Source organism: Meriones unguiculatus, chromosome 9, assembly GCF_030254825.1.
Source record: "Meriones unguiculatus strain TT.TT164.6M chromosome 9, Bangor_MerUng_6.1, whole genome shotgun sequence".
Taxonomy (NCBI): Eukaryota; Metazoa; Chordata; class Mammalia; order Rodentia; family Muridae; genus Meriones; species Meriones unguiculatus.
The window spans coordinates 7,165,043-7,189,364 of NC_083357.1; the positions used below are offsets into that span (position 1 = coordinate 7,165,043).

At 42.2% G+C, this 24,322-nt stretch overlaps 1 protein-coding gene across 2 annotated transcripts in view; it reads right to left on the reverse strand.

Moving 5' to 3' along the window:
* Positions 1-24,322, reverse strand: part of Cacna2d3 (calcium voltage-gated channel auxiliary subunit alpha2delta 3) — an 804,670-nt gene that overhangs the window by 398,693 nt on the left and 381,655 nt on the right. The gene's annotated exons all lie outside the window — the stretch shown is intronic.

Consider the following 24,322-nt stretch of genomic DNA (forward strand, 5'->3'; position numbering starts at 1 on the left):
AGTTCTGTATTACCAAAGTGGGTCTTCCCACTCTAAATTGTTTAATTAAGAAAAAAATTTCCCACACAGGTGTACCCACTTGCTTGGATTGTAGTTATTTCCAGAATCAGTCAAGCAGAAAACCAAGAACAGTCATCACAAGGGCCCTGTAGAAGTCTTCCAGGTTTTAGTCCCAATCCCAGATGTGGAACCACTTTTCTTATAACAGGAATGCGACCTCTGGCAGGCTTATCAGCCTAACAGATGAGTGGTCCACCAACCATCATGGCTGCCTCACTATGAGATGTAAGGTTTCACAGGGCTCTATGGTCCAAATCCAAACCCCGGAAACCCATCTATGAGAGACCAGGGCTTCTCACACCTGACTTCTAATCTGATTTAGTTACTACTGCTAGGTAATTTACTGTGAACGCAGGATTTCTGTCCTGACATAAGTACTCCTGATAATACACACCTACCATCCTAACTTCAAACTTAGGCTGACTCTCCTAGGCACCCGTTTAGCTTGAGATCCCTGGATGAATTCCACAGCCATTTTGGCCACATCTCTGAAAAATCTGGGGCCAGGCATTGTCAGTAAATTTTACAGTAGAGAAGCACACATCTGTGGCATAGCCACCTCCAAAACCAGGCTGTAGTAAATCAGGCTACCATTTGGTTCCACTGGAGAAAGCAGAGACCTGGTGTTTCTCAAAACTCAAAAATGGAGTGGTCCAAAAAAGCTGGTAGAAAGGAGGCAGCTCAGCTGTTTGCAGTTTTGGGGGGAAAATACAAAATCTGATTGAACTGTCCTGAGCCCTTCCAGGTCTCCTTCCCATTGTGGACAACAAATTGAAGTGGGTAAAGGCAGCAGCTGTTTAAAGCCAGTGCCAAATTAGACACAACATGGATTTCCTGGACACGAGCAACACATGCTACTTCATCCCATCCATCAGTTCAGCTACCGCTTCATTTCCATGGTAGAAGCACTAATTATTCCCTGTAAGACAATGGCAGTCAGCCCAGCACAAGAGAATCTCAACTAGGAAGCCTCTTGCGTGGACCAGCACTTCCACCCTATCAGTCCCCATCGTCCCTGAGGAGACGCATTAGTCACCTCACCCAGTCTAAGGGTCTAGGAAGGCATGCTGCTATACTTCATGTGAGAGCACCTCAGGGTCCAGACACTGTGAGCTGTGAGGACAGACACAGCCCAAGGGCTTCCTGACAGGAGACTTGTTCTGTGTTCCAGTGTAGCATGGCAGTGGGTGTGTGAAACAGCAGGCCTTGCCCTTTGCATCTACCTGACATCTGACAGTCCAAGCTCATCCTTCATAAACTTTATGAGGACCTTGACTTGATGCAAATGTGTTTTTCCAAGCAAGCGTGCTTTCATGAGCTGGGGTGTTTCAAAGAAAGAAGTCAGGGTTTTGGTTAATTCCAACCATGATGCCAAAGTCCTGTAGATGCTTTGGCTCTGGGGAAATGTGTGTTTATGGTCAGTGCTCAGGGAGAATGCAAAGCAGACACAGCAGTGCGCATGCCAGTGAGCTCACCCACACAGAGCATCACCTCCCGGACATGGGGGCAACCCTCTGCACTCGTAGTAAGAACCATAGGCCTGCATGCAAGGCTGAGGACACCAAGACTCAAGTGTAGATGGCTGTGGCCTCAGGAGATAATTAGGTTTTGTGTGTGTGTGTGTGTGTGTGTGTGTGTGTGTGTGTGTGATCACTTTAAAGATTTGTGAAGTTCTATAAAATTTATATTTAATTAAATGTGTTTGTTACAGTGATCTCTGTATTTTGCCAGACATAATTATGAATAAGAATCAAACTTAATTGTATCTATGTCATACATTCTCATTCAAATCTGGGAATAAATGAATCCCCTGGTTGGCAATGTAGTTATAAGGACCTATGTGTCAACATTATTTCATTAGTCTCTGACTGGTGAATATTTAGATTTTCAGAATTTCATTTTTCCGGTCATTACTCCAGTAAACATCAACATGCCTACATTGTAAAACATTTGCTTGGTAACATCATCACAGCAACTTCACAGAAGTAAATAATGAGTAAATATGAAGCAACTATCTTTCTTTGTGCAGACCACAAGGAGTTATTGTAGAAATTCAATGACCTAATTTAGACAGCACTTAATACAGACTCAGCAAACAGTGAGTCTGTAGTAAACATGAGTTCTCAGTAGGGTAACTAGAGATCAGAGTATCAGAATGCACTGATTTTGTGCTCTTGCTTTTAAGCATCCTAGTCAACATTTTGAGAGCAAGCAATGCTCTCTCCCCTTCCTATGCTACCTCTAAGTAAAGGAAAAATTGCCCTTTCCTGTGATGGCGAGGTGAGAGCTCAGAGGCCTTGGTGAAGGGACTCAGCCACACCTGGGTACTGGGTCTCTCCCCGCTCTACTTTGTGTTACATTGCCACGGCAGTGTAAAACAAAGAGCAGCAGTGTAGCTACTCTAGCAGCTTCCTATTTTCCTAGCCCTACGAAAAGCTGGCAAGTGTTAGGGTTGCCAGCTAAATTACAGATTACCAAAGCCATACCAAGTCTCAGAGAAACCGGAAATAATACAAAAAAAAAATCCATTGCTTATCAGTATGTACAATGTGTTTCAATTTACTGCAAGTTTGGCATGGCTTGGGTTTGGTATTCAGTGTTTCCTATCTTTAACCACTTCTGATCTGTTCTTCCTAGGGTTGTTCTCCAGCCCTCTCAGTATAATGAATAAGGTCTTCCTGTTCAGCTTTAGCCTTAACCTGGGGTCAGGCAGTTGTCTAAAGAGCCCAGAGAATCCTGCACTGTTTAATTGTTTTCATCTTAACACAAACCAGAGTTACCTGGGAAGAAGGAAACACAGCAGAGGCATTGCCTCCATCAGAGTGGCCTGTAGACACACCCGTGGAATAGTTTCCTGGGTAATGACTAAGGTGAGTAAAGCCAGCCCATCGGGGGTTATACTGCTCCTGCAAGTGGCCCTGGGTTGTGTAAGAGCAAGCTGAGCAAAGCACGGGTAGCAAGCCAGTAAGCGGGGTTCCTCTCACCCCCACGGTCTTTGCCTCAGTTCCTGCCTCCCAGTTCCTATCCTAACTTCCTCTGATGATGGATTGTAACCTGAAAGCTGAAATTAACCTTTTCTTCCACCAAACTTGTTTTTGGAAAGTGTTTTATCACAGCAACCAAAAAAGCAAACTTGGGCATTCTCATGTACATTTATCCTTATTCTCTTGGGCCTATATTCAACAGTGAAGAGGAAGGAAAAGCAGGAGTAGACAATAGCAGGGGCTTTTGGAAAGTGTTTTATCACAGCAACCAAAAAAGCAAACTTGGGCATTCTCATGTACATTTATCCTTATTCTCTTGGGCCTATATTCAACAGTGAAGAGGAAGGAAAAGCAGGAGTAGACAATAGCAGGGGCCAAGTGAAGGGGCAGAGAAGGAAAAATGGAAGCTCACAAGAGGCTCAAAGAAGATCAAAATGTGGTACGAGCAAAGAGACAAGAAAGAAGGAAAAGTGCTTGGTGGACTGGAACAAGCATTCACTCCATGGAGAGAAAGCATGATGGCGGGACAGTGAAGGTTGGAGTTTCAGGCCACTATGTGTTAAATCAGGCAGGGAACACACTCTGTCTGCTCTTGCACAGTACCTACTAAGGATCCACATTCCATCCAGGGCCTTCAGGGGGACATGGGAACACTTGTGTGGTCCCACTCTGTGTGAGGTAGAGTAAGTACTGGCCTTGCTAAACCTATAGCTGTCCTTAGATGCTTCTCTATACCCTGGAACAATGCATCCCAATATCTTCAGCTAACTCCTGGCTCGTATCCATTCACTGAGTCATCAATGTTTATTTTATTTACTGTTTAGTTTTGGAGCTGGGGATAGAGTCCAGGGCCCTGTGCTTGCTGAGCACATTCTACTACTAAGCTACACGCCCAGCACTACCAAAGGCTTGTTAACAATCCACCCAGTTCTGTGCCGTGAACCTGAACAACTGAGCAAGAGCAGACCTGTTCTCTCATAGACCTCACATACTAACAGAGACAGTTGTTTAGTGACACATGCTGGAGAGGCCGGTGCCCTCAAGGAGAGGCCCGGAGTACTTTGTTGCATATAACAGAGATACTGAAGACAGGAATGCCAGCCAGGCCGTAAGTATGGTAGGTAGAGGAATAGACATGCCAAAAACCTAGGACAGGAGAGAATGGAGTCTATAAGTGACTGATGGCAGAGTACAGACAGGGAGGGCATGGTATGCCTTGAGTGTGGAGAGGCAGACAGGAACCAATTAAGCAGGAATATACAGGCACTTGGAGCTTTCCTTTAACACATTACTAGTTAGAATTGTGTGGGCACAGGGGTCTTTTCTGAGTCTGATACTCTAATCAAGGACCATTCATGGAGATAACCTAGAACCCCTGCACAGATGTAGCCCATGGAAGCTCAGTGTCCAAGTGGGTACCCTAGTAAGGGGAACAGGGGCTGTCACTGACATGAACTCAGTGGCCTGCTCTTTGATCACCTCCCCCTAAGGCAGGGGTGGGCGTGGGGGTGGGGTTGGGAAAGCCTTACCAGGCCACAGAAGAAGACAATGCAGACAGTCTTGATGAGACCTGATAGGCTACGGTCAGATAGAAGGGGAGGAGGACTTCACCTATCAGTGGACTAGGGGAGGGGCATGGGAAGAGAAGAGGGAGGCAGGGCAGGATTGAGAGGGGACGAGGGAGGGGACTACAGCTAGGATACAAGGTGAATACATTGTGATAAATTAAAAAAAATTTTAAAAACAGAAAATGAAAAGCTATCAAGATTGAGCACTAAGAAGGGATGTCAGGTTTAAGGGTTAGGGGACCCTCAGGTTATCAGCAGGTGAGCCACAGGAATAAATGGAAATACAGACGTCAAGGAAGAGGGCAGCAGAGGTGCAAAAAAAGAAGTCAACAGTGATCAAAGGAAAGATTTTCAACTACAGGAGAGGAAGGTGTAGGCATCAGGGAGCTTTACAGACAGTTTCCATGCTCCCATTGAGAAAATGCAGATTCAATCACTAGCAAGAAACTGAAACAGAAGAAATATCTCCAAGAAAGAATTATATAATTCATCAATAGAGGTTTTGTTTTAAGTTCTCAATTGGAAGATTAAAGATAAAGTAAAGATTAAAGATCGCAGTTATTTCTCTGAAGCAAAGAAGGATCTTGTCACTGCTCACTGCCTGACAAGGGTGGCGCTCTTCAAAAAGCTAATAAATGAGAGTGCTGAGGTAGGTCCTTCATGTGGCCATCAGGTGTTTCCTGCCCCCCTGCCTCCCAAATTCTACTGGCCAGTTGCCTGTGGTTCAGGGTTCCTGGGCTGTTGACTCAATGTGGGCTGGAAAAATGAGTCAGTATCTCATAGTGACTTACCTCATAATGGCACCAGGAGGGAGAGCCACAGGAAGGTGTCATCACTCATTTTGGAGGAAAGGGCCTTCATGTACCTGGGAGCAAAGGCTTTAAACTAGGAAACAATGGGCCATTTACAAAAAGGAAATTTTTCTCCCACAGAGGGTGCTATTTGGAACCCAACTTGTAGTCCTGCAAGATTTTAGGGGGTGGTCCTCCCACTTTAGGCCCCAAGAAGAAAACAGAGGAGGGGAAAAGAAGTTCCCTGGAAAAGCAAGAAAAGATGGTGGGACTCCCAGCCTGGACCAGCATGGGCAATGAGCTCACTGTAATACTTTCTTTAAATTCATTCTTGTGCTGTAAGCTTTCTCTAAGGATAAAATGATGGACAGTTATTTGAAAAAAAAATATCATCAATGTAAAAATGAAAGAGCTGCATGACTCCAATACCAAATGTTCTGATAACTAGCAATTATTTTCTCTTTCTTTCTTCTCCTTTTTTTCTTCTTCCTTAAAAAATATATTTATATTACTTTGTTGCAAAAGTGAATCTATAGCACAAAGCTTTCCAACCTGTAGGCCCCATGCTGTGCAGTGCATGAGTGCTGTGGCCCATATGAGTCCCGATGTCACTAAGTGTGGTAAAGAGGAAGAGTCTCATAATATCCAAAGGACAAATTCTGTTTTTCAAAACCTACCCCATTGTTTTCAATCTTTATTAGGAGAGTGGTTTGGGGGCAAGAGGGACCTTTTCACTTCACTACCAAAATACCAAAATGAGGACAACAGAATGGACAGTCCAGGCTGTTGGAAAGGTCAATCAGATCACACATGTATGATGCAGAGCAAAGGACCTAACACGTGAAAACTCAGAAAACTTTGGATGTTACTAAGGGAATTTTTACAACCATTTCATCTAAAATAATTGTAGAATTTCACAGAAGTTTCAAAACTAGTACCAGTTTCTATGTCCTGCTCCCTAGTTGCCACAGTGATAATATCTTTACCGAAGAATAATTACCTAAACCAGAAAACAGACAGCGGCAGAGTACTACATAATAAGCTACAGACATCATTTGGATTTTATCAATTTTCATAATCACTTTGTGCATGCACTGTGTTTTATAAAATGCCACCATATGAGCAGGCTCATATAATCACCATTACTATCAGGAGTCTCTCACTGACGAGAAAAGCCCTCTCATAGCCTTGTTCCACAACTAAGTTCTGGGAGTCACTAAACCTTCTCTTCCGTTGAAAGAGTCTTTTAGAGATTGACTTGTATGTGTGTGCGTGTGGCTGTGAGCACGTGAAAGAACAAATGTGTGCAGTCCACACTGCGGCCAGAGAGGGCATTATATCCTGTTAAGCTGTACTTACAGGTGCTTGTGAGCTACCCAGCGTGGATACTGGAAATTAAACTTCAGTCCTGGCCTTTAGTCCCAGCACTCAGGGAGTCAGAGATAGGTGGCTTGTTGTGATTCTGAAGCCAGCTTGGTCTATAAAATGAGTCCAGGACAGCCAAAGCTACACAGAGAAATTCTGTCTCAAAAACAAAATAAAACAAACAAACAAAAAACCAACCAACCAAAACAAAGCAAAACTGTACCCTGAAGTGCTCTAAGCCCCTAAGCCAGCTCTCCAGCTTCCACCACTAGCATCAAATTATGAGCATATCACATGAGGGAACCATGTAAGTGCCACCGTTTGAGACTGGCCTTCTGTCACTCATGCTGATGTTTAGCACACATGCAAAAGGACCCACACTTCTCTTTCAGGAAAAGATTCCTTTAAAGACTTATTTGTTCTTATGTGTGTGTAAGCATGTAAGCCTGTGTAAACACAAATGTGTGCAGTATATCCAGAGGCCAGAAGACCCATAGAACTGGCGCAGGTTCAATCCTATGGTTTTATCCCGAGGAACCAGTCAAGCAAATACCCAAGTTTTTATATGAACCATGTCCATCACAGCACTATTTATAATGATAACAGAAAAGAAAAACATGCTAAATATCCAACAAAAAGGAGGATGGAATATTATATAGTCATATAAAATACTGCAAATGTACTTATAAATGCCTATAAAGGTTATTTCAACTTATTATTGGTTTTAAGACACTTAAATAAAATATGCTTTAAGAAAAATATTGGATGACCTCTCAAATATATACAAAAATATGTAAATGCTGTTTTTGATAGCAGGGCTATACACAACTTACAATTCTCTTCCTTTTGCTTGATTCATATTATGAATGAGATTTGTCTTTATGTAAAGACTTAATTTAAAAAAATCCTCCTGCTATGGATAAGTCTTTTTCCCAAAATGTACTTATTTGTGGAAGAATTCCATATTTTGGAATCTTAGCCCCAAAGTCATCATTAGATGCCTGTCCCCAGGGCTTGGGGCGATGAAGCAATAGGAGAAGAGAGGCACTTGCCTTGCAGAAGCCTTCCAACACTGAGGACCACCATGGAGGGAAGAGGAGTCTGGACATCTCCTGGGAACAGAAGAGCCTGCCTATGGGAATTTAGAGGAGCTAGCACTTAAAAGAAAGTAAAGATTTCCTTGTTTTTAATTGCTGAGTAGTATTCCATTGTGTGAATGCACCACAGTTTCTGCAGCCATTCCTCCGTTGAGGGACATCTAGGTTGTTTCCAGATTTTGGCTATTACTAATAAAGCTGCTACGAACATGGCTGAACAAATGTCCTAGTTATATACTTGAGCATATTTTGGATATATGCCTAGGAGTGGTATAGCTGGACCTTGAAGTAGCACTATTCCTAATTTTCTGAGAAGGCACCAGATTGATTTCCAAAGTGGTTGTGCAAGTTTGCACTCCCACTAGCAATGGAGGAGTGTTCCACATCCTCTCCAGCATGTGTTGTCACTTGAGTTCTTGATCTTAGCCTTTCTGATAGGTATAAGGTGAAATCTCAGGGTTGTTTTGATTTGCATTTCCCTGATAACTAAGGACATTGAGCATTTCTTTTTTTTAAATTTTTATTTATTTTTTAAATTCTTTATTAATTACACTTTATTTACTTTGTATCCCCCCTGTGGTTCCCTCCCCCCTCCAGTCCCAATCCCTCCCTTCCTCTACCCTCTGCATGCATGCCCCTCCCCAAGTCCACTGATAGGGGAGGTCTTCTTTTCCTCCTTTGAGCATTTCTTTGTTTCTTTGCCATTCTATATTCCTCTGCTGAGAATTCTCTTTTTAGCTCTGTACCTCATTTTTAATTTGATTACTTGATTTGTTGCTGTTTAACTTCTTGAGTTCTTTATATATTCCGGATACTAGCCATCTCTCAGATATAGGGTCGGTGAAGGTCCTTTCTCAATCTGTAGGATGTTGTTTTGTTTTGATGACGGTATCCTTTGCTTTACAGAAGCTTTTCAGTTTCATGAGGTCCCATTTATTGATTGTTGATATTAGAGCCTGTGCTGTTGGTATTCTGTTCAGGAAGTTTCCTCCAGTGCCGATTAGTTCAAGGCTCTTCCCCACTTTTTCTACTAACAGATTTAGTCTGTCTGGTTTTATGTTGAGGTCTTTGATCCACTTACACTTTATTTTGTACAGGTTGATAAATATGGATCTATTTGCATTTTTCTACATGTAGACATCAGTACCATTTGTTGAAGATGCTATCTTTTTTCCATTGCATGGTTTTGGCTTCTTTGTAAAAAATCAATTATCTGTAGATGTGTGGGTTTATTTCTGGGACTTCTGTTTGATTCCATTGTCCACCATTCTGTTTCTATGCCAGTGCCATGCAGTTTTTATTACTGTTGCTTTGTAGTACAGCTTGAGATCAGGGATGGAGATACCACCAGAAGCTCTTTTATTGTACAGGATTGTTTTAGCAGTTCTGTTTTTTTCGTGTTTTTTTTTTCCCCATATGAAATGGTCGGAACTAGAAAAGATCATCCTGAGTAAGGTAATCCAGAAGCAGAAAGACACACATGGTAAATACTCACTTCTAAGTGGCTATTGGTCATACAATATGGGATAAACATACTAAAATCTATACCCCTAAAGAAGCTAAACAAGAAGGAGGACCCTAGGAAAGTTGCTTAAACCTCATTCAGAAAGCAAATGGGATAGACATCTGAAGCAGGAAAAAACAGGGAACAGGACAGGAGCTCATCATAGAGGGCCTTTGAAAGATTCTACCCAGTAGGGTATCAAAGCAGATGCTGAGACTCATAGCCAAACTTTGGGCAGAGTACAGGGAATCTTATGAAAGAAGGTGGAGATAGAAAGACTTGGAGGAGCAGGTCCTCCACAAGGAGAGCAACAGTATAAAAAAAATCTTTGCAAAGACTGGTACTCCAACTAAGGACCATGCCTGGAGATAATGTAGATCCCTTGCTCAGATGTAGCCCATAGTAGATCAGCCTCCAAGTGGGTTTCCTAGTAAGGGGAGCAGGGGCTGTCTCTGACATGAACTCAGTGGCTGGCTCTTTGACCACTTCCTGCTGTGGGGAGTGTAGCTGTACCAGGCCACAGATGACAGTAGACAGGGGATGGGGCATGGGAGGAGAAAAGGGAGGAAGGTCGGCATTAGGAAGTGATGAGGGAGGGGGTTACAGCTGAGATACAAAGTGAATAAATTGTAATAATAAAAAATTAATTACGAACAACTCCACATTTGGCTAAGGCCGAGGATCTGGCTTGCTTCCATGTATGTGGACCTATCTGCATTGCCCATGTGGCACGCTGGGGTTGGCTACCCAGAGGCTATTTAAGCTGTGGGCTGGCTTTCCCCAGGGTCAGATGATTGTTCAAGGTTTCTGAATAAACTGCATTGAAAAAATTAATTAACCAATTAAAAATTAATTAAGCAATTAAAAATTAATTAATTATATTAAATTAATTAATTAAAAATAAAAATAATAAAACAAAGAAAGAATTGGATAGGTGGTAGCAAACAGAAGAATTAACAGCTTATGGGAAGGATGGTGTTTGGAAAGCTCATCAGTCCCACCTGGAGGGAGGCAAGGTCAATACCTTTTCTCCCTTGGAGCCACCCAAAAGGATCCCAAGGAGCTGGGTGGGCAGGAGGGCCAGCTTCCAACCTGCTTCCCTAAGCGATTTGGTGTGTTTTCCAAATGAAACTGACCGACCAATTAGGATAGAGCATATTAAAGCTTGCCTGTCCCCCACAGTGACCACTTCTGTCCACACACCCAGTGATCTTGATGCCACACAGAGCACCAAAGCCTCCACCTTCATCGCACCCAGACAACTGCAGACGCTGCTTCTTCAGCTGCACTCTGAACTCACAGGCTGTGAGGCTGGTGCGTTTTAGAGTTTCTGATCCACGCCTCTCACAAGGTCCGAGCCAAGACTTCTACTGGTAAAATAAACTTACACAAGGTGTGAAGAAACCAAATAGTGCCTTTAAAAATGATCATGAAGAGGAGGATCCTAAAACTGAAAGCTCAGCCCATGTAGCTTGAAAATTTTCTGCCCCAGTTGAGGGGTCTTGCTCTTAGTACTATCATCTCAACACCTTTTGAAGGCTCCCAGAGAGGTGGAAAAGGGAATATCTATTATCAGAGCTAATGAAACTGAGCACAAATCTGGAGTTAGCTTTCTTGCTCGTGCAAGCTGTGTAGTCAAATGTCCCATGCTCTGACGGGTCCTACTTTTAGTTAATCCTCTGCTGTCATCACCAACATCTTTAAATTCAATAATCAAGAAGCCCTGCTATTCTGTTTTATACCTGCTCCATGTTCTGTCGCTCTAGCAGAACACCCGTTCCTGAGCAATTCATAAAGGAAAGAGGCTTATTTGTCTCACGGTTCCAGAAGTCCACGAGTGTGGCTGATGTCTGCTCCGCTCCTGGCAGGGGATTCAGGTGAGCATATGAGCAACAGCAGGGAAGAATAGAGCAGACAGATGAAAGCTGGGCTGTTCGGTGTGTCACAACCCACTGGTTCACAAAAGTAAACCCTTCCTGTGTGTGCATTCACTACTGATAGAAAGACCCTAAGTCCTCTTCAGATTCTGCCTTTCCAGAAGCATCAACATGATATTTCGTAGCTGCTAACTACAACCAGACTTTGGCAGTACTGAAAATTCTGTGGCCCACCGTGATGGCTGCAAAGGCTTAAGTTAGGCCACATAAAGACAGGGGTGGTAAGAAAGGGCTGCCTCTAGACACAGTGCTTTGGTCTCCGTCTCTACACAAATGTTTACCAGTGTTCACGGATGCCTAGCTTTAGTTTCCAGGGTTGTGGCAACAGAGAGCAGAATTTCTCTTTAACCAGCAATTGGCTAAAGTATCCTCCACAGTTCACTTGATGTTATAGTTTTAAAATTAGCTTGTGTGAGAGATCAGGGTAAAAGCATATTTAGGAAATACTCCCAAATCCAGGCATGGTGGTGTACATCTGTAATTCCAGCGCTCAGGGAGACAGAGGTAGGCAGATCTCTGTGAGTTCGAGGCCAGCCTGGTCTACAAAGAGAGTCCAAGATAGCCAAGGCTACACAGAGAAACCCTGTCATGAAAAAAAAAAAAAAGAAAAGGAAAAAACAAAAAACAAAAAGAAAGAAAAAAAGAAGGAAGGAAGAAAAGAAAACAACTCCAAACCATGAAAGCACCATTTTGAACCTTCAAAGGAGCCAGTCATTTACTTCCAGTTCTTAGGGCTTTCATGGACAGTGATGCTAAGAGACTGGAGTATCATGCTCATAATGTGCCTGTATTCACACAGATGCAAGTGGAGCTGCCAGAACTGACGGTTGCTGGGAATATGAGCTATAGTATTTAACAGTGTGCTGGTGAACAAACTGCCACTGAGTCCCCAGGAAACTTGCTGAAAATACCCAATGGCTCCAAGCTTGAAGGCCCTGTGCGTCATAAAATGCTGCTCATTTTATAAGGGGAATCTCAGGCCCAGATAAATTGGTATCGGTACATGATGGTGAAGGCATTTCCTAGGAACAGGCCAGTGTGAGATGAAGGCTATCACCTCCTGGGAATGGGATAATGAGACAAAATAGCTCCCTTAGGTAGGAATCAGGAAATAAAGGAAAGGCCTCTTTTGGCTTTGCCCCATCCTTTCAAAACCCTATGAGCTATGATTGGGTCTCTGTCAGGCTGATAATGCTATCAGTTTCCATGACTATGGTAATCAGAATGGAAATCCAGAAAATAAAATTTAAGTCAAAACACACAGACACATACAATCAAATAAGACCAGGCTGTATCCCTCACAACACACCGACAATGAAAATGTGTTGTTTGAGGTCTCAGCTCCCAAAGAGCCCACAATTATATAAGGATCTAGGGACATGATGTGGACATCACATAGGGAATACCCCAACAAAACACTAGATTTCACAGGCATCATGTAAGCAATGCAGAAATGAATCCTCTCTGCAGGGTGATCAAGTACAAGTTCAGAAGGAGCAACAACATCTGAGATGCTCTGTGTCTTAGGGCTCCCGTTGCTGTGGAGAGACACCATGAACACATCAACTCTTGTAAAGGAAAACATTTAATTGATGGCTGGCTTCCAGTGCCAGAGGTTTAGTCCATCACCATCACAGTGGGAAGCATGACTGCGTCCAAGCAAGACATGGTGCTGGAGAAGGACCTGAGAGTTCTACATCTCAATCCACAGGTGGCAGGAGACCGAGACACACTGGCCAAACTTAAGCTTCTTAGACCTCAAAGCCTGCCCCCAGGGACTCACTGCCTCCAACAAGGCCACACCTACTCCAAGGCCACACCTCCTAATAGTTCCCTCCCTATCACCAAGCTTTCAACCACAAGAGTCTGTGGGGGCCACACCTATTCAAGCTACCACACTCTAGATCTCTGGATGTCACTTTGAGCTGCCTTTGGCAAACTGCTCCTGTAAGACCCACTGCTTCTGCCTGCAACTCCTTACACACACACACCACACAAAAACAGAGAGCAAGATTTTCATCACACTGAAGAGAAAGAAAAACCCAAATTGAGAAGAGCCAGAGGCTCCGTTTTTAAGTTTGCTCCCTGGGTCCATCACAGCACATCTCATTATCTTCTTTACTCAGCAGTGTACAGATCCCAAACTGGTCCTTGAGGAACAGCCAGGCTTTGGGCTTCTGCCCCCTGAGTAGAACGATAATGAGAATTCAGATAGGACATGCTGATCCATGCTGGATGTTCCCTTTGAGACCCAGCTGGCTGTTAAATGAGGTTAATCTAGCTCAACCCAATGAGATTTTGAAGCAAATGCCCAAAAAAGCTTCTAGACTCCAGGCAAATATTTTAGAAATTCACAACAAAAGAACATCTTCCCTCTGCAAGGAAAGGAAAAAGCCCCTCTGCCATGCACAGATGCCTTCAGCGTTATTTCCAGGCTTCTACCCATGTGAGCAATTCATCTCTCACCATCCCACTCCCAGGATGTGATAAGCCACACATCACACTGGCATCTCTGGGCCAAGACAACAGGACCCTTCCTCCAAAATGCCTTCAGCATAAATTGCCAACCCTACCATGTTTGGGGAGGCTAAATAACTGACAATTGGGGGCAGTGCCAAGGCCTACTGAATGAGGTTGCCAGGGACCCTGGCCTGCGGAGCACAGGGTATGGGTCTGGCATCTGGGTCCTTCCCAGGCTCAGTGGTCACAGCTGGGGCAGAGATGCTGCATGCCTCCCAATGTGCCATGTGATGGGGGAGGCGGTTGATGTTCAGATGGATTGGCACCCAGACTCAGGCCTGAGAAAAGCACAGAATGAAATCATGCCTGCCTAAGACCTCCAGTGATTTTTCAGAGCTCATTTCAACCAGGTTTGTCAACAGGTTTTATCCTGTAGAATAATTAAAGCTGGAAGACAGACCACATGGCTGCTTTCCAGTGCTAATGGGGGAATTTGCATATAGGAGAAGGTGCATTGGTTTGTCTGCCATGTTTGTTTTTTAACTTACCGTTCTTAACTCATTAACTAATTCACATGAAGCATATGGGAAGAAAGCCACAGTTGTCTTAGTTACAGGCAGAGCATAGTCACACACAGGCGGTTGATATGATATATGTGAGGTCATCGTCCATCAAAGGCTTGTTGTGTGTGGGTCCATCTAATCCAAACCACACGGGCTGCACCTGTGTGGAATTTTGGCCATTCTCTGATTTTAAAAAATGCAAGTGAATATGAATCTTTCTAGTGGTTGTTTTTATTGTAGGTTTTTGCTTTGGTCCTGAGCATGCCATCCTAGATTTGGTTTGTCCAACATAAAATGAGATCTATAGTTTGATCTCCTTCCATAAGGATGGGCAGATGTATGGGGAGATACAGTAAGGTTTTACAAAGTATGGAGTCACAGCCCAAGCTGGGGGGGGGGGGGGCGCACATTCCTATTAATCCAATACACTCCAGATCTCCTAGTCAGTTTCTAATCCAACAGCCAGGGCAGCTAGAGCTGCAGAGAAATCATGCATGGCTTTTAAGATGCACAGTCAGACATCCTGGTCACTGTATCTTCATGTCTTCCCATCAGAGATATTTGCCATAACACTAACATGAATTTTTATGTGAGACTCATTTTCTTTCAGACACTAGGTATTGACTAGTAAGTCCCAGAGCCTCCTTCCATAGTAACAGAATTCTGTCAACAAGTCTCTGCTGCATGACCCTTGAACTGGGCTGTGTAAACTGTAGTCATGTTCTGGTTGCTGATGGCCAGGGACATACAGGTGAGACTGTGGCAAATTCTAAAGCAAAATCTCTGCAACTTGTAGGTAAATACTTGTGAAATGACAGCCCCTTCTACCCCAGAACATGGATGAGTCCATTAAAAACATCCAAGGATTGGGGCTAGAGAGATGGCTCAGCACTAAGAAAACCTGCTGTTCTTCCAGAAGAACTGAGTTCAGTTCCCAGCACCCATACTGGGATGGTCACAACTGCCTGCAATCCTAGCTCCAGATCCCATTCATTCTTTTGTCTGCCATGGGTATCCACAGCTCACATGCACACACACACCCCCCAAACACATAAACACGTAATTTATAAATTAATCTTAAAATAAGAAAGAATATCCAAGGTCATTGAGGGAGATGGCTCAGTCACCAAGACTGCTGTACAAGCATGAGGACCTGAGGTTGCCTCTTTAGTTCACACAGAGAAGCTGGGCATGGCCATGTGAGTCTGTTAACTTGAATACTGGAAGAAGACGTAAAAGCAAAAGCTCAAGGATTGCTGGAGCTTGCTGGATATCGACCTAGCCAAACAAAACAAGACAAACAAAAACCAACCAACCAACAGCTATTGTGAGCTCTAGATGCAGTGAGGAGACCCTGTCTCAAGGTGACAACATTAAGAATGGTAGAGGGCACTGGGTGTCTTCCTCTGGTATCTGTGCATGCACTCTGGTCAGAGTTGCTCGTTAGAGTCTCAGGGTGTGATCAGTTTCATTAATGCTTCCCCAGATCTCCAGAGAATTTGAGATAGCAACATGGTAGCTTGCATGTTTGACAAGATGCCAAGACAGACCCCAGGCAAGTGGTTGCCACACTTCAAATCAGGCCATGGTCCCTGGAAGCATGGAGACCAGAGAATAGAGTTTATAAAGAGTAGGCACCACAGTGCCATTGTTCCTCCTTAACTAGAAATCCTACCAGTTCACAGCCAGGAAGCAATAAAACAGCCATGTACTCACACACGCACACAGAGAGAGAGAGAGACAGAGAGAGAACCAGAGAGAGACAGAGACAGAGAGAGTTTAAGGAAGCCTATCCACATGCAGAGAAATCCAAAATAAAGGGTTCAGTAGATTCCCACCGAAGTGGAAGTAATGAACAAATGTCATACACAAGTGTGCCTTTCTTGCTAAGATGGATATCATAGCACTATAAGAATGTCATGAAACATCACTCATCACATTATGCTTAAACATGGCATACTGTTTCCTCATAATTCAGAGTTGGGCTTTTCTTCTCTATAAGGAAAGACTGTAGAATAATGAAATAATATTGAATTGTGTAAGAAAGATAACTCCACCTTTTCAGCAAGGCAATAGGCAGATGATATGTTCTCCTGAGATGTGTATGACTGATGTATTCATTCTGTGTTTATTTGCACAAGTCATTCAGCATCTTTATGTTTCAATCATCTGTCTGATGAGCTGATCAAATATGTTGGGGACTAGAACTCCCAATGTGTAAATTGCTAACAATAATGATAGCAATAATGAGACTCTAACAAGTTTTTCAGTTCCTAAAGTGCTATATCTATATTGTGCTATATACCATTATCTCATATGTACATTGAAATAATATATGTGTGATTTCTATGTACAATGCTTATACATAGGTTTTTGTCTTCCAGTTAAATAAATGAACAGTGAAAATAAGAAATCAATTAATTGGTGGGTTTAGTCTAAGTGGAAATTCTATCCAAGGTAGAAATCCTCCCTAGACCCTCAGAAATCCTCCCTAGACCCTCATTTGCTGAGGGGTGAATTGAAAGTGACTGGCTTCCATGTGATCCATTCAGAAAGGTTTGAATATGAGTTCTGCAAAATCTGCACTTAGTAGCATACATTGTCTTCTAGGCTCATTTGCAGTTTACACAGACTATGGGCAAATTATCATCTACGGACCATGTTCATCTACTATCCATCTTTGAAAATAAAGTTTTATTGAAACACAGCCAAGACCATTCATTATGTACTATTTGTGTTTGCTGTTGTGCTACAATCACAAAACCCAGTCATTATAAAAGAGACTCATTGCTGCCTCCTCCCACCAAAAAATAGCAAATATTTACCAAAAAATAGCAAATATTCTGCCTTTGAGTTCCTGGCATCTAGTCTAGACTCATATAAAAAAATTCACATTAATCCCAATACAACAAAGTAGAGATAAACACAATGACAATGAAACTGCCCCATATTGATGGTTTTAACCCAAACTATATGTTAGCACACAGCCTAACATAGATAGTCCCCCAATAGCAATTTGGCTGCTTTTACATAAGTGAATTGATCAACTACATACATACATACATACATACATACATACATACACATAGGTACACACACACATATAAGGGTAATATTTGAAGAACTTCCAGAAAAATTCTCTCACAAAACAGCCCCCAGATCATCTTTTTAAAAAACTTCTCTGAAAAGCTGCCCCACAGGATTTCTTTTGTATTATGTACCACTTGAATCATGGTTTATTAAGTGATTTCTGGTAATGTAGACTTAATAGTATGTGGAGCCATCTCTTGACCTCGACAAGCAAAAATTGCCCCTTTAGAAAAAGAAAATATATCTGAAAATTCGAAATTGTCCTGAGATCTGTAGGAAGGTGAACAGGTTAGTAGTTACCATTCTACAAAATGGCTGTTTCAAATCTATGTCTGACTTTCAGTAATGTGGAAGTACTGTTAAAATATGCATTCCCAGTTGCAAAATAATTGTGCATTATCAATATAAAGATACTCTAACAATGCAGAAGTATATAAGATGGACCTCTCAAACTATGCCCTACTTTTCCTTCCTTTCCTTTCTCCCTTTTCTTTCTTACAGTTTAAAACAAGCAAAACAGAAACAGTCATTTCACAATAGTAGTTAACTCTTAATTGTACACTGTTGCTATTCTGTCTATATCTGTCTGTCTCTATTTCTGTGTGTATTCTTTATTCTTGTTTGTAGCTGTTTTTATTAAATTATATACATTGAATTTTAAATGATTAGATCTAGAATTTCTATACAATTATATTTAAATTGTTCCCATTTTTTTCTACTTAAGTTATTTCTAGGCACTAATAATGTTTAAAAAGCAATGCAATTCTTACACCTTTTACTAGTTTTGAATGTAATGAGAGTGAGTTAGAATTGTTCCCTCACCAAACCTTGTCTCCTTTTGTGTTTGAACAGGCAACATTTATTTATATGGAGAAAAGCTTCTTGTTCACAGGCCCCTCACCCTCACAACACTGTATACTGCACAGTGCATATTCCTACAGACATGGGAGGCAGGATGTTTTAGCTTGCTAGCATGTCCCCCTTCAATGAAACTCAGACTGGAAGAAACAGTCCCGTGGAAAACCCCACAACTCTGCTGGGTCCTTTTGCTAGTTCAAAGAGCTTTGGTGTCTACTGATGCCAGGGGAAGAGATGAGAGCTGCCAGAGAAGATGGGGGTCACATGGGTCTTTTAAGCTCAGCTGATTTTGCAACAGCCAGTTCACAGATGAATCTTAAACAGAACCATGAAATTTGGCGGATTTCAGGACATCTTCATTATAAAACCAGAGAAAAACCATATCACCCTCCTTCCTCCCTCCTACCCTCCCTCTGCTCCCCACAGAGACCACGGGAGGTTCGTTTCAAGGTCTGATGAATGGTTCAGAAGGCCTGAAGTAGATTACATTGTGAATTTTCTTGTTTGAATTCTATATTTGAACTCCAGACTCACCCAATTTGTCATGGTTTCTTTTTCCTTAAAGAAAATACCAGTCAGTTATTTCGTATATAAAACAGCAAAGCCAAATGTTCTCCAGACAGAAAACCACACCTTTAGAAGACAAAACCAACCACTTAAAGAGATCCTCCAGACCCCTGTCCAGGGATGCTGAGCTGGTGGCTATTTATTTTATGCAAAACTCACAGGAAGCCTGTGTTGATCAAAGCCAACCAACATTTCCACTCTCTCCTTGCCTTGTTTTAAGACACCCTAAGATCCTCATATTCCTTTTAAGTAATTGTATCAAATGCTGTTTTGATTTAAGTGACCACGCTCAGATTTTCAGGCCCCTGGGTCAAAGCTACAGCACATCATGTTCCTAGGTGACCTTTCAGAAGCTACCCCTTGGGTAGCTGAACCTTCCGTGGCCACCATGGAAAAGGTCACATGGTGCAAAGTGTGTGTGTTGTGGGGCAGAGGGACACAGTCTCAGCCCACTGTCCCTGAACTTGTCAGGAAGAACAGGAGCCTTCCCAAGGACATCTGGATGTGCTGGTCAAAATCAACAGCTGTTGCTGCTTACACTGCCAGTTCTATACAGGTGACAATGTCCGAATATTCCCATATGAGAAGAATGGGGAAAAAGCTCAAAGCTGCCATCAAGAGCATTAGATAGGAAATGACTACAGAGAAACGCCAATCTGAAACTACCCAGTTTTACCCCAACCCCGTCACATTTTGGTTATCCTTGATTATATGACAAGGCATTATAGTTTCACCATTTTGTATAATACATGATAATAAATGGCAAAAACATGAAAAATTCCAACTTTTACTGTCAAGGTTTTTCAGACATTCTATTGAAATGACAAAACAAAACAAAACAAAACAACAAACCTTGATAAAATCTTTTGTCAAGCAGCTCATGCATTTTTTCATTCATCTACACTTCTAGGAACCATCTAACTCTTGTCCTAACCTGGATGCAGTCTTTTCCCTGTAGAAAATGGGCATGTCTGCCCAACATAGACCCATCCCTCACCCACAAGTATGGGCAGCTGGACTGTCTGCTGTCTGCCACTCCATCCCTAGTGACTAATGATGGGATCCCTGGCCTTTCAGAACCCCAGGGAAGAACCACAGTTAGGGAGAGGATATGACTCCAGACAACAGGTCTGAGGCCTCAGGTACTGTATTCCGTCCCTAGGAGCAACAGTTAAATGAGTATATGCAAGTTTACACCTAGCTTTTCATGAACGGTCTGAGTCCATGCTGGCGAATGAGTGTTGCAGGCCCTTGGCCCACACTGAACTGATGGCAAAGGCAGAAACCTGTTCGAATTGACTGACAGAACTCACCTCTCCTTTAAAATGGCTTAAGATATCAATGGAACACTACTTTGTCTTCTGAGATCAATCTCGAAAGGTAAAGAAGCTTTTTGCCGTTATGAAGTAAACTACAACCAGTACTTTTCTAACACAACTGAAGAACTTCTGTCATGCCAAGCCTGCAATCTGCCTAGCCCTACGTCCTGAATCTTCACCGTTGTTTGTCCAGAGACTGTTATAGCTAAATGGTTTTTACCTGACTTAGTAAGCCACTTGAGAAAGTTTAGGTCAAGGTTAATTACAGATTTTTGCTTTATTTACGGATGGTGAGTTGCTTCACTGTCTTTAACTATCAAGGACAGCCTTCCTTCCCCAAACTGCTTTGTAACTTCTTCAAAACCAAACTGGGCACAGTTGTGTGGGTGTCATGTCTGTGTTTTGTTCTGTTCCATTTATCTCTGTGTCGACTCTTCTTTCCACCAGTGCCAACTCTTGGCATTGTTAAATACGTGTTCATACGGGACATACTGACTACACCTAATTTGTTCTCCTTAAACCCTCTTTTTTGGCTTGTATGTGTATGTGCATACCTGTAGGTGCACAGGTGTTTGCAGGTGTGTACATGTTATGTCGAGAACAGAGTACAGCATCAGCTGTCATTTCTCAGATACTGTTCATTATTTTCTTTGAGAGACAGAAACAGGAGACAGAGAGAGGGAGACAGAGACAGACAGAAAGACAGAGAGAGAGAGAGAGAGAGAGAGAGAGAAGGAGAAAGAGAACAGACAGAGAAGGAGAAGGAGAGGGAAGAGACACACACACAGAGAATGAATGCATGAGAGACTTCTTAGTCTGGAATTTGCCAAGCAAGCTAGGCTGTCTGTCCAGTGAGTCCCAGGGCTCTGCCAATGTCTGCTACCCCATTCCTGGAATCATAAGGTGTGCAATACCATATCTGGCCTTTCAGCTTTAACTTGGGTTCTGGGAATTGCACACACTGGCTGCCTTTCTAGAGGACTTGGGTTCAGTTCCCAGTACCAAAATGGTGGTTCAAAACCATCTTTAACTCCAACTCTATGATACTTGATGCCCTCTTTTGGCCTCTGTGGGTCTTAGGTACACATGTAGTGCACAGAAATACATGCAGGCAAAACACCCATACACTTCAAGTAAAATAAAGTTTTAAACAAAGTCAAGCTGTCAAACCTTCACCAAGGTCATTACTGAGGTGAGGAAATTATGCCTCATCTTACTTTGCTAAGGTGTTAAAAAAAATATAAAAACCCAGATGAGTCTTGGGTTTTGACCAAACTGGCATGGCAGATCACATTGATTGATCTGACACTGATGTCGAAGCGGTCTTGCATATCCTGAGCCAGGCCTGACCGAGTGGTGTAGTACTGTTTTCTTTTCCTCTACTGTTATTTGTTTCATCAGAGAAATACATCCCCCACCCCCTCCCCCACCCCAAAAAGAACCCAAAAAGGTGAGGGTCATCTTCTAATATGTTCCATGTGGCCTTAACTGTCAACCTGACACAGCCTAGAGTCATCTGATAAGGAAGTCTCAGTTGAGAACTTGCTTTGATCAGACTGGTCTATGGGCATAGCTATGAGGGACTGTCTCCACTGCTAAATGATGTGGGAGGGCCTAGCACACTGTGAGCTGGCACCACTCCCTAGGCAGGTAGTTTTGAGCACATGGATGTGTGAGTGAAAGGCAAGCAGTATCCCTTCCTGGTTTCTAATTCAAGTCCCTTCCCCAGCTTCTCTAAATGATAAACTGCTATATTTAATCTTTCTTCCCCTAAATTGCTTTTAGTCAGAATGCTTCATCATAGCAACAGAGATGAACCTAGAACACACCCTTTCTGCTTTTTAGAGGTTGTTACATAAAATTAGTATTAATTCTTAAAGTGTTTGGTCAAAATTTGTAGTGAAACTATCTGGACCTGGACATGTGTTTGTGGTGAGGGCTTTTACAGTTCAGTTTTTGGGTTTTTTTTTTTTTTCTTTTTTTTAATAGTCATAGGACTGTTAAGCTATCCATTTTATTAGATTGACTTTGGTACATTTGGACCACTTTTGATAAGTTGTTGAATTTACAAGCGCAAAGCTATTTATAATGTTCCTTTATTGTCTTTTAAATATTTACTGACTTTATTTATATGACTATGCTGTCTTCACACACACCAGAAGAGGGAATCAAATCCCATTTCAGATGGTTGTGATCCATCATGTGGATGCTGAGAATTAAACACAGGACCTCTGGAAGAGCAGCCAGTACTTTTGACTATTGCGTTATCTCTTTTGCCTTCTTAACTATCTCTTTAATGGCTTCCGGATCCGTACTGATGTCTCTTATTTCATTCTAAATATTTCTAATTTCTCTACTTTTTATTTTTGTAGGGTTTGATAGAGATTTATTAATTTTATTGACTCTTTTTAATAAGGAGTTACAGTTTCATTGATTTTTTCTGTTTCCTTTTCTAATTAATTGATTTCTGTTCTTTATTATTATCTTGCCTCAGCTTGTTTCCTTTTCTTTTTCATTTTGCAAGCTCCACTTGATAATCTTTTCAGCTAGTACTTGAAAGTGCTATCCTTCTTTCTGTCGCCTTGATTTCACAGGAGACCTACTATCACTCACATTGGTATTTCATGCAAGAGGTATCCTTTCTCTCTGGTTGTTTCAGTAAGGAAACCGGGTAAATCATCTCTATGTTTTCAAGTCTGAAAGCCCCTGGCCAATTCACCTTCTCCTGAATTTCTTTTAGACTCATCATGTACTTCTTTACTAGAGTGTTTCAGTGTTTCAGTGCTCTGAGAAAGTAAGCCTGATTGATACCTAGCTCTTTCAAGTGCATATCAGGCATTTGATTTTATATATTTTTAATATTTTTATAATATGCTACTCTGTTTTTTTGTAACCATAAGTTCAAAGACAATTTTTTTAAAAAATTCCTAGTCCATTTTCCCACTTTTTTTCTTGTACATAAGACATGACACTTTCAAATTTCACAATGTTCTTCATTCTTCGTAAAAACTACCAGAGGAGGGCTTTGATCATCTAAGCACCCTTCTCTTTAAAACTGGAAACCTGATTCACTGGTCCCTGTCTGAGACAAACACTGAAGTGTTAAAAAAGGGTAGACTCTTCATCCAGGCAATGGAGGAAGGGAAAGCAGGTAAAGAAACTCATAGTTTTGTTATGGTCATACAAAAGAGCATTCCCCAGGATGCACAAATTCTTTGAACTGCTCTGCCCTTATTTCTCGTTTGTAAAAATGGGAGTGTGTGTGTGTGTGTGTGTGTGTGATTTTTTTTTTTTTTTTTGCCTTCCAAACTGAAACTTAGCTTTTCATTCTTCTGTGTGCCAGCTGGAATGAATCACTTCTAGTGTTTTCTGGCTCTCACTCTCAGAGATTCCTAAGCAAAGAGCTTCCCTCTCCCTGCCTTTAAGGTAGCACCAATTTCTCTGCCCACATGGGCCAGAGCTTTTCTGTGTAGCAGTTGTCCAGTGTTCCACAGAAGTCTACCTTGCACATTACCCTCTGTCTGTTCATGAGAGCCTGCTCTCCAGGAAGAGAAGTCCTGTACGAAGTCTAGTGAAATAACATGAGCATTGTCATCCATGAGTCCCATGAGGTGTAACAAGGCTGCAGCCAAACCTTTACTCAGTTGCCACAGGTGCTCTGGAAGAGGAATAGTGGAAGTGTGATAGTTGGGTTGGTAAGTCAGAAAGATGCCTGAGGGAAAATGATTATCACCATAGAAGTCTGTTCTGGGGAATTTTCTAGAAGGCTCAAAATTGAATAGAACCTTCAATCCCATTTCCTAAAGTTTTCCTTCAGCACATCTTCATTGTATTTTACAGTACTTATAGTATGAGCCATTCTTGAAACATGTAGGATACAGCAGTCTACAGATAATCCCTCTCTTGTGAAGCTTCCATTTTAATGGAGACAAATTATCACAAAAGATACCCCAATGGTGCTTCAGTCCATTGTGACAAGCAAGAAAACAGAAGCAAGAAGTGGATTCAGTTTTCAGTGGCATTTCATTAAAAACCATATTCTCCCTGTGGTGCCAACAGAGAAACTGAACCCACACAATATCTGCTGTTGCAAGAGGAAAACAAAGCCAATCCAATAGATTCAGAAGAAGCAGGCCGCAGAATAAAATATAATTATTTT